The following is a 14,759-nucleotide window of genomic DNA, read 5'->3' as shown; positions in this document are numbered from 1 at the left end:
CATGTTGTAAGTCAATTGACATGCACTCACGCTTCTTGTCTTTTGTTTGAATTACAGTTTCGCGAGCCTGTCACGCGGGGCGGAATTTGCAGTCGACCAGTACCAGGAGACCAGCGGTCATGGATCACCGTCTAAAGAGAGAGTGGTGTGGGTCGTGGGCCACTCATACGTGAGGCGCGCCGGGGACGTATTCAAAGCAGGTGATGCGACTCGCGCAGCTGGGGAATACGGGTACAGAGTGACCTTCCATGGGAAGGGCGGGCTCTGTTTTGACCAATTCGAGTCTTTTGTTGAGGGTCTCTTAGGGCGGCAAAGGTCACCGCCATCTGTAGTCATAGTACACCTGGGGGGCAATGACTTGGTGACACTGGGTAGACGAGTGTTGTTTGAGCAAGTTTTGTCTGCTGTTAGCTGGTTGGCAAAAAGAATCCCGGGGTGCACGATTGCCTGGTCCCACATGATTCCCAGGAAAGTATGGCGGGGGGGCCTTTCGGTGTCAGCACTGAACCATTTGGTGAAGAAGGTAAACAATAAAATTGGTAGATTGTTTCGCTCTGCGCAGTTGCATAGCATTCCTCATGGGTGTATTCAGGGTGATCACATGTATATGAATGATGGGGTTCACCTGTCCCGGGAGGGGAATGTTTTACTCATAGGAGACTTCATAGCATGGCTAAGGGGTTTGAGGAGGCATGGCCTTTATTAGGAGTTTGGGGGGGCCGGATAGCCGGTCAACTATCCGGCCTGTGGCGGTAAGGTCATGATCGGTGAGCAGTAATTTCAAGGTCCCTAGAGGGGGGCGCCACCCAGTATGGATGGGAGCGCCCGGGGGGAGGCGGCCATTGGCCCCTCCCACTGGGAGGCGGCACCCACTAAGGATGGGTCGCCTAAGGGGAGACAGCCATAGGCCCCTTCCAGGGGAGGAGGCGGCTATATGCCCCTCCTACTAATTTCCCGGGGGCCGGATATCCGCGACGGCGGATAGAGAGTGTGGGGATGGGGGGAGTCCACGCTGTCCTTCCTACAGATACCTCACACGGGAACTCGGACGACCTTTAAGATGGCGTTGAGTGGAAAGGGGGGCCCCCACCAAGACAAGGGAAATTACAGTTGGCAATGAGGGTACAGTCCTCTGCGCATGCGCCACTCACACCGTGAGGGCGAGAGTTTTGGTAGTAGGGATCTGACACCGGTTAAGACCTTGCCGTTGGCCCTTAATGCTAGGATGTACAATTTTAATTTAGAATGTATGCATTTGCAGGATGTTAGACTCGGCTAGGAAACCTTTGTATTAGAGATCTGTTAAGGTTAGCCAAAGAACATGTCTTCATCGAAATGTATAAATGTAAAATTGTACATGATTATGAAACTTTTATTTAATGTTTTAAATTTTGTTTCATATTTTAATAAATACGGCCGGGAGGGTGACTCCCTCCGGCCTTCCAAAAGTTCAAGACTGCGTCCGACTTCCCATCCTTTGGGGATTGTGTTGGGAGGGGGTGACGGGCATCCCGGCCATATGCCAATAGCAAATCATGCAAAGAAGTCACCTACAATGGGATAAACAGGAAAATCATGTCTTTTCTCACGTGCAGTTCCACATTTGTTGTCTATGCAATTCTTTGTACATGCAACAAATGGTACATAGGCAGCACAACATGTATGGCTAAGAAACGCATTCTGGAGCATACTAGGGCCATCACTAATTTTGACTCAAAATACCCGGTGGCACGACATTTTAGAGAACAACATTTCTCTAATGTCAAATACCTGAGTTTCATAATTTTGGAACAGATACCCAAGAATCCGAGGGGGGGTAATAGGGTTCTGAAACTGCGCCAAAGGGAGTCGAGATTAATCATAGATTTCCAAAGTAAGGTTCCGGGAGGCCTCAACCAGGATGAAGAATTAGCCGTACACCTAAAAGATTAACAGATTTAAGATCACTGTTTTCTGACTAAGGGCCCGATGTAGGTAGGGCTTTCCCGATCGGTATCGGCCGAAAATACCGATTTTTGGCCCTTACCGATCGGTAAACAGCCATCGAGATGTAGGGAACCAAAAACAGAACGAATCGGATAGAAAACCGATTCGGAATGTGTACCGAATGTGAAATAATCCGATACGTACATACCGAAAATCGGATATGTAACGAATCGGAAAAACACCGATTCGGTTACAAAGACCGAATCGGTCCATGTACCGAATCGTTAGTGACACCGAATCGGAAAATCACCGATTCGGTCCCACTACCGATTCGTTAGTGACACCGAATCGGAAAATCACCGATTCGGTCCCACTACCGATTCGTTAGTGACACCGAATCGGAAAATCACCGAATCGGTCCTACTACCGATTCGTTAGTGACACCGATTCGGAAAATCACCGATTCGGTCCATGTACCGAATCGGAAAAAATACCGATTCGGACATGATCCGAATCGGAAAACATGCCGATTCGTATGAATCTCCGATCGGGAAATTCCCCGATTCCGACAGTTGGGGAGATGTAGGGAGGCACAGAAACACCGAAATCGGCTCAAAATCGGTAGAATTCACTCGGTATTTACCATGGATTGCAATCAGGTGGTAACCAACTCCAACCCATATAAACAGTTCCAAAATGCATTGCAACTTGCAGGATGGCAGCTTTCTATGTCATTGCGAGGCGGCTACGGCTACAGCAGGAAGGACTGAGGGAATGGCTAAGAAATGAACAGGTCTACAGACAGAGGATAACCCTGTTCATGCTCACTGAGGCTGAGATCCTACAGAGATACAGGCTGGACTCTGACACCATACTTGAGCTCATCAGGGACCTTAAGCCATACTTGGACCACCACACCCCAAGGGCACACGCCATCCCTGCGCACGTCCAGGTGCTATGCAGCCTACACCTGGTAGCGTCTGGCAGCTATCAAAGTGGAGTAGCAGCAGCAGGAGGGGTGAGCCAGAGCAGCCTGTCAAGGTTCTTCCACATATTCCTTGACGCCATGATAGACAGGATGGACCAATACATCTCATTCCCTGCAACCCACGCAGAACTGCTACAAACCAAAGCGGACTTCTACCAGATGGCACACTTTCCCCAAGTCATCGGTTGCATAGATGGCACGCATATTCCGATTTGCCCACCAGCGGACACCGAATACATATACCGCAATCGGAAATCGACACACACCATCAACGTGCAGGTGATCTGCAATGCCAAGTGCACCATCACAGACCTGGTAGCAAAATTTCCAGGGAGTACCCATGACTCCTATATATTCCAACAGAGCGGCATATATGCACGGCTGATGGCTGGCGATTTTGGAGAAGGATACCTCCTAGGTGAGCCACATCATCAGACCCCCATAACACATAGTAGGTAGGTGTAATACATGTATGCATGTGTCTAATGTGACCCCTTTCTCTTCCAGGCGACAGTGCATATGCCCTCCGCTCATTCATACTCACCCCCTACCTCAACCCCTCCACACCCAGCCAAAGGAGGTATAACCGTGCCCACATACGCACCAGGAATGTTGTTGAACGGACCTTTGGCATCTGGAAAAGTAGATTCAGATGCCTGCACAAGAGTGGAGGTGCAAGGCAGTATACCCCCATCACCTGCTGCAAGATCATAGCTGTATGTGCAATGTTACACAACCATGCGGTCAAGAAGGGCACTGAGGTGGAGTTGTCTGACTACGAGGACTATGACGACGACGAAGCTGTGCCACTGACACAGCCAGCTGGGGTGTGTACGCCATGTGATGGCAGATACAGACGTGAGGAGATCACTGAGAACTATTTCTGACTGAGTACAGATGCAAAGACAGCTAAATGTTGCTTGGAAAATAAAATTTTTAATAGTGATGCACCACAGTTACATCACTGAAGTGCATCAAAAAATGGAGTCTGTCAAAACAAATAAAGTCCAGGGTTCTGGTTTGATCATCCCCCCTTGCCAGCCTATTTTTTGGCCCGCTTTCCAGACCCACTGGGGTGTCCCTCGGCCCCCTCCGAATGGCCTGCAGCATCAGCGGATCGCCTGGTGCTCCTCCTTGGCTCTGATGCAGCGCTGGCCGGGCTGCTGCGGCTGCTGCTGTCTCCAGCATCACCCAGGTCCAGGGCAGGATTTGAGGCGGCGTTTGATATTAACATGGCCTCCATGGCCGTGGTGATCCTGGCCATCCCCCTGGTCAGCTCAGCCGTATGCTGACTCAGCACCGACTCCTGATTTGAGCTACGATGGCACAGCTGTGCGGTCGCCGCTGCAAGGCGGGCCATGGCCCGGTTGAGCACCCGGGCATCCCTCCTGCGCGCAACCTCATGCTCCTCCTGCCTGGCAGAGGAGTGGGTGATGGCAGTGGTCAGCCTGCCCAACCCTGCTGCCACCTCCTTGTTGCTGTCCACAACAGCCTGGAACCCCTTCACCAACTCCCCCATCTGCAGGTTGTGCTGCAGGAGCTGGCGTTGGCAGGCCATGGTGGATCTGGCCTGTTGGCACTGGATTTTGACCATCTGGCCCTCCAGGCCCAGGAACACACTGCCCTCCCGTGCTGGTGCAGCAGTGGTGGTGGTGGTGGTGGTGGTGGTGGCACGGCGTCTGGCACTGCTGCCTCCGGCCTGCTGAGTGGGCTGGGGTGCCACTGGTGGTGGTGTGGTGCTGGCCGGTCCCGGAGCCCCTGCTCCCAGGACAGGTAGGACGGGTGGCAAGGCCACGGTTGTGGCAGGAGCTGTTGTCGGCGGAATGGTCTGCCTTGTTGGGGAGTTGTATGGTGAAAATTGCAAGGGGGGTGAGCTGGGCAGTACTGGGGAGTGCACTGCCTGGAAATCAATCACCAGGACTCCCTCCATTCCAAGCCCTGGGGTGTCTCCTTCCTCATCCTCTTCCTCCTCCTCCTGGCCAGGCTGGCTGGTGCTCGGCCCTGCCACTGCAGTATGTGATGTCGAAGCTCCCTCTGCTGCCACAGTGGTGCCGCCTGATGGTGCCCCTAGGTACAAAGAAGCATTTGTAAACTGAGTGCCGATGTATTACAGTCAGTACAATTATGGCATTCCACATGTCCTTGCATCTCCTTACACCGTGTCACACTGTTTCCTGTCTTGTGATTCTGCACTGACATATTTGGCTAACTTCTGCTGACTACATGTACCATGATGCTTGTCTCTTGTATGTTGGTGACAGTACAGTGCTGGTGTTTGCCTATGCATTGTGTCTAATGGGGAGGTGTCTGGTAGGGTGTGTCATGATGCGCATGCTTCTTACCTGTAGCTGTGGCCATCGCAGTGCTGTCCAGGGTCCCGATCCCTACGATGCTCTCCCTCTCGATGGTGCTGGAGACAATTTCCTCCAGCTCGGTGAGGGGTGGCGCCGGGTTCTTGCCTCCTCCGGTGAGTCCAGCCTGCCTTTGGAGGTCGGCCAGCTTCCTCTTCGTGAGGCTGCGGAGGTCATAAAACCTTTTCTTAAGTTCCTCAATGGACCTGGGGGTGACTCCAGCAGCATTGACCTTCTGGGCGATGTCTGCCCACAATCTCCTCTTGGTGCTGTCTGGCACGTTGAGGGACAGCTTGCCAAAGAGCTGGCGGTGCACCCTCACCACCTCCTCAACCAGCACCTGTAGTTCTGTGGTGGTGAATTTGGGCTTCCTCTTTTGGGAGGACTTCTGGCTTCCTGCCTGATCTGCCATATTCTCTTGCTCCTGCTCAGTCTGCAACCTCCTTCTCCCACTGCTGCTAACTGTGTGTTGGGCTCAGGCAGGCTTTCCAGAAACTTCTAGAAACTTCTTAATTGGCTGCACCTGCCAGGGTTGCCACTCCCTGTTTGGGTGGGGGAGGGGGAGCCACCTCATTGGCTGAATCGCCTATTGCCGAGTCTGCTTTTACCGATTCGGTAAAATCCGAATCGGTAAAATCCGATTCGGTATTATCCGATTCGGTAAAAGCCGAATCGGGTCATGCAATGCATTCCTATGGGCTTTTTCGCCATGGGTCTATGATTGCCGATTCGGTTTTTACCGAATCGGCTTTTACCGAATCGGTATTCGCCGAATCGGAAATATCCGATTCGGTGGTAGCCGATTCGGTATTTTCCGATTCGTTGTTGGCCGATTCGGTAATTTCCGATTCGGACCGAGCTGAATCGGAACGTACCGAATCTCATTACCGTTGCCGACCGAATCGGTTTTCATTCGGTATTTTTTTCCTACATCTCGTTTTCCGATTTCAGAATACCGATTCGGCCCGCCTCGGTATTTTGAAATCGGAAAATCCCGCTTACCTACATCGGGCCCTTAGTGTATTTGTATATGCAATGTTTAACCTGCAATCTTCGTTGTCTTCATACCTTATGATTGTTTAAGTCCTATGTTGAACATCACAGGAATGGCGTTATGCCACCAACTACGTGTTTTAACCTGCTTTTATTTGTTTTGTTTCAGGAGCAAGAGAGGGGGCCCACTTCACCAGCACTTCACCTCACGGGACCTCTCCCCTTCTCTGTCTCCTTACCACATGGGCACTTTGCATGTTTGAAAGACTGAAAGTTGAAGGACGGTAAATTACTGTTATGATGTATTCGAGCACTTGCGAATACTGCACTTCTGTACATTGACATATCACCATGTTCTCATGCACCACACAAAGTATGCTTTCCTGTGCCAACCCGGACTCTGTTTTACTTGGGCACTTGCCATTATCCTTGTTTTCTATACCCACACGTGGGGAGGGCTAGGGATACTCTGAGTTGAGGCTCATCCCGTGATCACAGGTTGAGAGTGGTAAAACACGCTCGTTGCGTACTGTTGGTTAAATTAACACCAGCCCTACTCTGGAGGATTGTTTTTTGAGTCGATGCACACACACGGATATTTCCGTTTTATTTCATATATTCATTGTAATGTCTTATGAATTATGCATACAACAACAACATTATGATTAATTAGATTTGTGGTGTCTAGTACACACAATGTACCTGAATTATGTGACCTCATGTATTTAAACAGTCATACGCTTCATTTTACGTATAGACACAAGGTTTATATTCAGTTTTTCAATGTGGTTTACAAGTCCTGTTTTCGTGTCTATGATCTGAATAGATATAACCAATGTCTTTCTAACATATTTCCACGTGATCAAGCCGTCTTCACGGCGAAACGCGTTGTGGATTAACCAGCACTTTCTGTATACCGGTGCTCGCTCGATCTTGCCCTGAGAGCGTGTTTAAGACTTTTTTGTGGAAGAAAAAATAATACGTGTCGGCTTCACTCCGCCGACGTGCACGCCACCTTTCACGGGTCGCGGAGGTCCAGAAGGAGTTGCCTCTCGTGTATGGATATATATATATATATATATATACATATATGTATATATATATATATATATATATATATATATATATATATATATATTGTATCATTGAAAAAAACATAGGTTTCAGGGACATTATAGTTAGAAAATATCATTTAAAAAACCTTGGAAATTCACTGAAAAAACACAGGTTTCAGGGATTTTATAGTTAGTCGGACATTTCACTTATACAAAACCAGAGAAAGTTGGCTGTCATAACCTGCGCCCCCACAATGCACTGCTGATGACATCACATATTACATCATTCGTGACATGGTCAGTGACATCATTGATGACTTCTCAAATGACATCACTGATGACATCATCCAGTGACTGTGTTTCTAAAAAGTATGTTATATATATGTTTGCCAAGGCATATTGAAGAAGGAGTGGGTGTATGAGTTTCTAAAGGGATGATTTAGTGGGTGCATGACTGACTGTATAAGTGAGTGATTAAACGTGGCTTAGTGAATGTATAGGTGAATGACTAATCTATGTGACTGTCTGTATCAGTCAGTCATTTGGTGTGTAAGTGGCTGGATGTGTTGGTGAGTAGTTACATGAGTGTCTATATGGGTTAATGATTGGTTGTTTGAGTACCTGTATAGGTGCCTGAGTGTCTGTGTGGGTGGGTGGTTGGTAGGACTCCCTGCATGGATGTGTGAGTGGGTGATTGATTGGGTATATGGGTTCATGATTACGTCTGCGAGGGGCATTATGGGTGTATGAATGTGTGTATGACTGTTTAGTGTGTAAATGGATGTCTCAGTGGTACATGTGTGAGTACTTACATATGTGAAAGGCAGTATATGTGAGTGTTGCAGTACATAAGTGACTATATGTGAGAGTGAGTGATTAGGTAAGTGGCTCTATGGATGAGTGTGTGCTTATGTCAGTGATTGTATGAGAGTAAGTATGTGTTAGTATCTGTATGAATAGGTGAGGTGGTGTGTGTATAACTGTATAGGTAAGTGAATGGAAGTGTGATTGATTCTTTCCATTACTGCCTAGGTGTGTGAGAAACACTATGGGTGAGTGGCGGTGTGTGAGTGTATGTATGGGTGTATGAGTGCATCTATCAATGGCTGTATTGATGAGTGACTGTGTGCATGAGTGACTGTATGGGTTAGTGAGTGGATATGTATGTTGATCTATCAATCAGTGAGTGGGCATGTACTAACTGGTATTAGTGTGTCTATGGTTTCAAGAACAGGAGTCTGTATTTTAGAGTGGGTGTATCAAAGGTTGTATTAGGGTGTGAGGAGGTACATCAGATATTGAGTGGATGATATACCCAGTGATGTCATTTCCAGCGAGAGCTTTGCAATGGCCACAGCCAAGCTCTGGAATTCGATGCTTATGACACTAAAATCTTCAAAAAACCTGCTTATCTTTTGCAAGGCGTCTAAAAACTGGTTGTTTAGCAACTAGCTCAGTGTTGGCACTCACTTGGACCACACACTCTGTTGTCCGGTTCTTCTTATCTTGGCAACCCTCTGAAATTCAGCGTCTAGACACCCAAGGGCAGTAGTGTGCTTTAGAAATCATGTTTTCATTTTCATTTGGGATGTCATCAGTGATGTCATCAGTAATGTCACTGACCATGTCAAGAGAGTTGTAATGTGTGACGTCATCAGCAGTGCATTGCGGGGGCACAAGTTATAGTTAGCTCAGCCAACTAGTGCAGAAATAACCAACAGATGTGCAGAAGGAGGCAAGAGGGGTGCCAAAATATGCAAGAGAGGTTCAGAAAGAAGCAAGAGCAGTGCAGAAAAACCCAACAGAGGTGCAGAGACAGGCAAGAAGGGTGCAGAAAGAGGTAAGAGAAGTGCAGAAAAAAGCAACAGAGGTACAGAAAGAGGCAAGAGGAGCACAGAAAGAGGCAGGAGAAGTGCAGAAAGAAGCAACAGGGGTGCAGAAGGAAGCAAGAAAATTGCAGAATGAGGCAAGAGAGTTGCAGAAACAGGCAAAAGAGGTGCAGGAAGAAGCAAGTGTAGTGCAGAAAGAACAGAAAGAGGTCCAGAAGGAGGCAAGAGCAGTGTAGAAGGAAGCTATAGCAGTGCAAAAAGAAATAACATAGGTACAGAAGGGGGCAAGAGGGGTACAGAAAGAGGCAAAAGAAGTGCAGAGACAAGCAATAAAGGTGCAGAAATAGGCAAGAGGGGTGCAAAAAGAGGCAAGAGAGGTGCAGAAAGAGGCAAGAGGGGTGCACAAAGAAGGAAGAAGGATGCAGAAAGAGGCTGGATGGGTGCAGACTGAGGCAAGAGAAGTGCAGAAAGAACCAAGAAGGGTATAGAAAGAGGCAAGAGAGAAGCAGAAAGAAGCAAGAGAGGTATAGAAAGAGGCAAGAGAAGTGCAGAAGGAAGCAACAGAGGTAAAAGAGGCAAGAGAGTTGCAGAAAAAGGCTAAAGAGGTGCGGAAAGAGGGAGCAGGGGTGCAGAAGGGTGCAGAAAGAGGCAAGAGAAGTGCACAAAGAGTCAAGTGAGGTGCAGCAAGAGGGAAGAGGGTGCAGAAAGAGGCAAAAGAAGTTCAGTAAAAAGAAAAAAGAAAAAGAGGTACAGAAAGATGCAAGAGAGGTGAAGGAAGAAGGGAGGTGCAGAAAGTGGAAGAGATGAGCAGAAAGAGGAAGAAAGGTGCAAAAAGAAGAAATAGTAATGAAGAAAGAGACAAGAGAGGTGCAGAAACAAGCAGTTGTGGTTTACACACCATTAGCACAAATGTAACACCCACATTTAGCAATGACTAACAGGTGACCATTCTATGTTTGCAAATGACCTTCCACCACACTATAACACTTGTCGCTGCATTTTTGGTAACATTTGAGCTACAAGCAAGTTTTTTTTGTTCAAATCTGCAGATTATGGATTATGTGGTAAATGCAGAAAATGTATAATTATGCAAAAGTCAGTGCAGCCAAACGGTCACATAATTCCAGTGGCCCTGCTCATACCTCTGACTAATTTCAGAACTGCTCCTTAGTGGTTCCTTCTTTTTTTTGTCTCATTGAGTTTATATTTTGGGTTTTACGGAAATGAGGAAGACTAAACCTGAGGTTACCACTCCACAACACAGACTAACATACCACATAATTTCTCTCCATAACACATAATCCCACTCTACATAATTCCTATTCACTAAATACCACATACTTTCACCGCACAGCATACCACATAGTTCCACTTCACACAACGTACATCCACTCCAAAAAACATTAGTAACAAACGTTTACATTTACAATACCAATACTTCTAACTCTAGCAAATGCGAGACCTATTAAGTTGCAAATGCTTCTTTTGTTTCCGGAATATTGTGTTGACATTTTTAGTTAACAGATAGACAATACTAAAAATAGTACAATAAAAGTACCTAATCATAAAATATGACAATTATCAACACTATTAAGTTATAACAGGTACAATATAATATAATATATTATTATATTACTACAGAATATTATAAAGGTAGGGAGAAAGAACAATTGTACATATGATAAAATAGAACTACTATTAAATAGTAACAATGCAAAAATATCAATGAATATTTAACCTATAGAAAAAATAAATTTTAAGAAGATAAATAGATATCAATAGGTTTCCAGAATAAGTGAAAAGAATTACAATTATAAATAACACCATTCAAGGATAAAAGGGCTCCTATTCTAGTAAAAATAACCCATGACCACCACACATGAACAGATAAAAATGAAACGACTTTCCAACATGAAGTGATGGATTTTAAAGGAAATTAAAAAGTTGACCTTCTAAGTCAATTAATTTATGAGAAAAAAAGACAGATTTACAAATTAGCAAATTAAATGATAAATCATCATAAATATTAAGTATTTTTTTTATAACATTCAAACTTCAGTCCAAAATTTAAAAATAGAAGGACATTCAAAAAGCATATGTTTTAACGAACCAGTATGTAAATTACAGTGCCAACATTTTGAAGTTGGGAGGAGTTTAGCTTGAAACAATCTCAGTGGAGACCATGGGCAATTATATAAAATATCTGAGTTTGTTTGACAAAAAGCGAAACAGGTACCCATCATGAAATACTACTAAGCCAAATAGTTTTCCATATTTCATAAGGTAAAGATAAAGAAAGCTCATTATTCCTAAATGTCAAAAGCATATTAATATTGTCATCCTTAAGTGTAGTCATCTTTTTATACAATATTGAAACACCATGAGCCAAAGTAGAAAGAGTTTGAATATAAATTGCTAAATCTGACTGAGCATTAGAAGGTATAAAATTAGGAAATTAATCTAAAATAGAATTGCATAAAAAATCATATTTAAAAAAATCAGAGGAAGGTAAATTAAATGTCTCCTTTAAAACATCAAAAGAGATAAAAGCATTGTTATGCTAAATATCTTTGAGGCAAAAAATACCAGCCTTAATCCATGAGTTCCACAATCTAACATTTTTGGTAAGTTTTATATTCGAATTATACCATAAGGACATATCTGCAGTAATGGACATGGGTGATTGAAAAATTAAATCGAAATCATATAGTATTAATTTAGTGGATTTCAAAATAAAAGATTTATTGAAAAATATAGATTTATTGGACATAGTTAACAAAGAAGGTAAAGGAAACTGTTTTATTAAACTCTTTTCTATAGAACGCCACATAGGGGGATTATTCAAATGAGTATGATTAAACCACAGAGAACTTTGCTTTAATATAAAAGCTTTGTATTAACACAAGAAATGTGGTACACCAAAATCTCCATTACCTTAAGCAATTTATATTTTTTATAACTAATACGAGGTGCGTTATTGCTCCAAAGAAATTTAGTAAGAAGCTGCTCTATATCTTTGTAAAACTTCATAGGAAATTTGGTAGGAGTAATGGCTAAGGAGTAAAAAATTTTAGGTGGAGTCTATTTCCCCTACCACAAAAGATAAAGTGACGACCATTTAGATACTTAATACTTAATGTAACTTAAAATAGACTCACAATTTAATGATAGCATAGTTTTCATAGAAGATGAAAACAAAATGCCTAAGTATTTAAAATTTTCTCTTTGCCAAATTATATCCTTCAAGGGTGACATATCTGAGGTGCAATAAATATTTATCGGAAATAATTCTGTTTTTTTAGTGTTTAACTTATAACCAGAAAGTATGGAATAAGATGAAATAATCTCAAATAAAGGAGGAAGTGAGGAGATAGGATTACTAATAAATAAAAGTACATCATCTGCATAGGCTAACCTTTTAACATTAACCTCCTTAATATTAATACCATTAATATCATTACAATTTCTAATTGAAACAAGCAAAGGTTCAATTACAAGAAGAAATAGGAGCGGGTAGGGGGACAACCCTGTCTGGTACCTCTGAAAAGAGAAAATTGGTTTGAAGTTTAGCCATTAATAAATAAACGAGCTGTAGGAGTAGATTAAAGCACAGATATCACACGATAAATATGTCACCAAAATTAAATGCAAATAAATTACGAAATAAAAATTGCCAATGTACTTTATTGAAGGCTTTTTCAGCATTCAATGCTAACACTCCTGCTGGTAAAGGTAAATTGGACCCTTCTTCAATAACATGCAGTAATTTTCTTGTATTATTTGCAGCATACATATTTCTCATAAACCCTGATTGATCTGGATAAATAATAGAATCTAAAGCAGAGGTTAACCTAGTTGCAAGTACTTTGGCATAGAGCTTACAATCGTGATTTAATAAGGAAATAGGACGGAATTTGGAAACAAGTGATGGATTTTTATTAGGTTTAGGCAAAACAACAATTACTGCTTCGGTAAAAGAACCTGTAGTAGTCACTGTAAAGCTAAAAAAGGTAAATAATTTAAATAAATGAGGAATAAGTGTCATTGAAATTCCTTGTAAAATTCTGCTGGAATGCCAGCTGGTCCTGGGGATTTTTTTTGTTTAAGAGATTTAATGGCTAATCGGATTTCATCTTCAGTAATGGGCAGATCTAATTTATTTTTAGTTAAAAGGGGAATCTTGGGTAATCCACATGGATTTAAAAAAGAATCAATTAAAGACGAATCAACAAAGTTAGGTTGAATATATAAAGTAGTATAATAATTTATAAATTCATTAACAATATCATTTTGCGATATGGCAATTTTTTCATTGGGGCCATGAATCGAATTTATTTGTTTTTTGCCTTTTTTAATGCGAAGTTCCCCTCCTGCCATTGCAAACTGCAATGTCCCGGGGGTGGGCACCCCGGGTCATTGCTGGAGCCGGTCCTGGGGGGATGGTGGTCCCCAGGACCAAGGAGTGCTCCAGTAAGGGGGCTGCGCGGCCCTCCTCCCTTAGGGGTCCATTAGGATGGCGGGCGGAAAAAGTCCGCCCGCCACCCTAACGGAGATCGGGACCGCCCGCCTAAAGGGCGGGGGTCCCGACATTGGCATTAGGATGCGCCCGCCACAGTGGCGGGCGCATTCCTCAAAATAACATTGTGGCGGGCGGTGCTCACTGCACCGCCCGCCACAATGTTAAAAACAAATGCACGCATTTGCATAATCGTAGCAGCAGGCACCGCGCGGTGCCTGCCGCTGCGATTATGCAAATGCAGGGGGTTACCACAGGTACCCCCCGTGTGCCACCCCCCTTTGGCCGTCACTCTGGGGGCCCACAGGGGCCCCCCAGAGTGAACACCGCATGCCTTTCCGTGGCGGCATTGCCGCCACGGAAAGGCATTGAAAAATGCCTATTCTAATATGGCTGGCGGTGTCTGATAGACACCGCCACTATGTTATATGTTATCCCTTTTCCGCCCCGGCCGCAAGGCGACCGGGGCGGAAAACAGGCGGGTGGTGTTTCCCACCGCTGCGGTCCCCTCCGCCATCGTAATATGGCGGGGGGAATGCAGGGAAGGATGTCGGGCGGATTGCCTCCACCAGGGTGGCGGTGGCCACCGCTACCATGGCGGAGGCAATCCGCCCGACATCCTAATGGGCCCCTTAGTGTTTAAAGCCCTGGGGAGGTGGTGGTCTCCGGGGCCAGGTGTCCACAACAGACCCCTGTATTTACATACTCAATGCCCCGGGGAGCGAGTGGTCCCTGGGTCAGTGTGGGGGGGCAGGAGCCTCCCACACTTCTTTATTAAAATTAAAGCCCCTGGTAGGTGGCGGTCCTTGGGGCATGGTGGGTCCGGGAGGCCCCCCACCCATAATAAAGGGTCACCCTAGGGAGGTGTCAGTGCCTGAGCCTTGGGGTGGCCACGAGGTCCCCTGCCCATAATAAAGGATCGCCCCAGTGAGGAGCCCCACATGAAGTTCTAATCAAAAGCCCCAGGGAGGTGGCAATCCCCATGGTTGCGGGGGCCGCCGTGGGCTCCCGCATGATAATTGTGCATTACCCCCGGGACCTGGCCCACCCAAGGGCAAGGGCTACTAGAAAATTAAGTGCATTTTTAAAAACTAATTTGGT

This window comes from Lissotriton vulgaris, chromosome 7 (genome assembly GCF_964263255.1).
Source record: "Lissotriton vulgaris chromosome 7, aLisVul1.2, whole genome shotgun sequence".
Taxonomy (NCBI): Eukaryota; Metazoa; Chordata; class Amphibia; order Caudata; family Salamandridae; genus Lissotriton; species Lissotriton vulgaris.
This window is presented reverse-complemented; position numbering follows the sequence as displayed.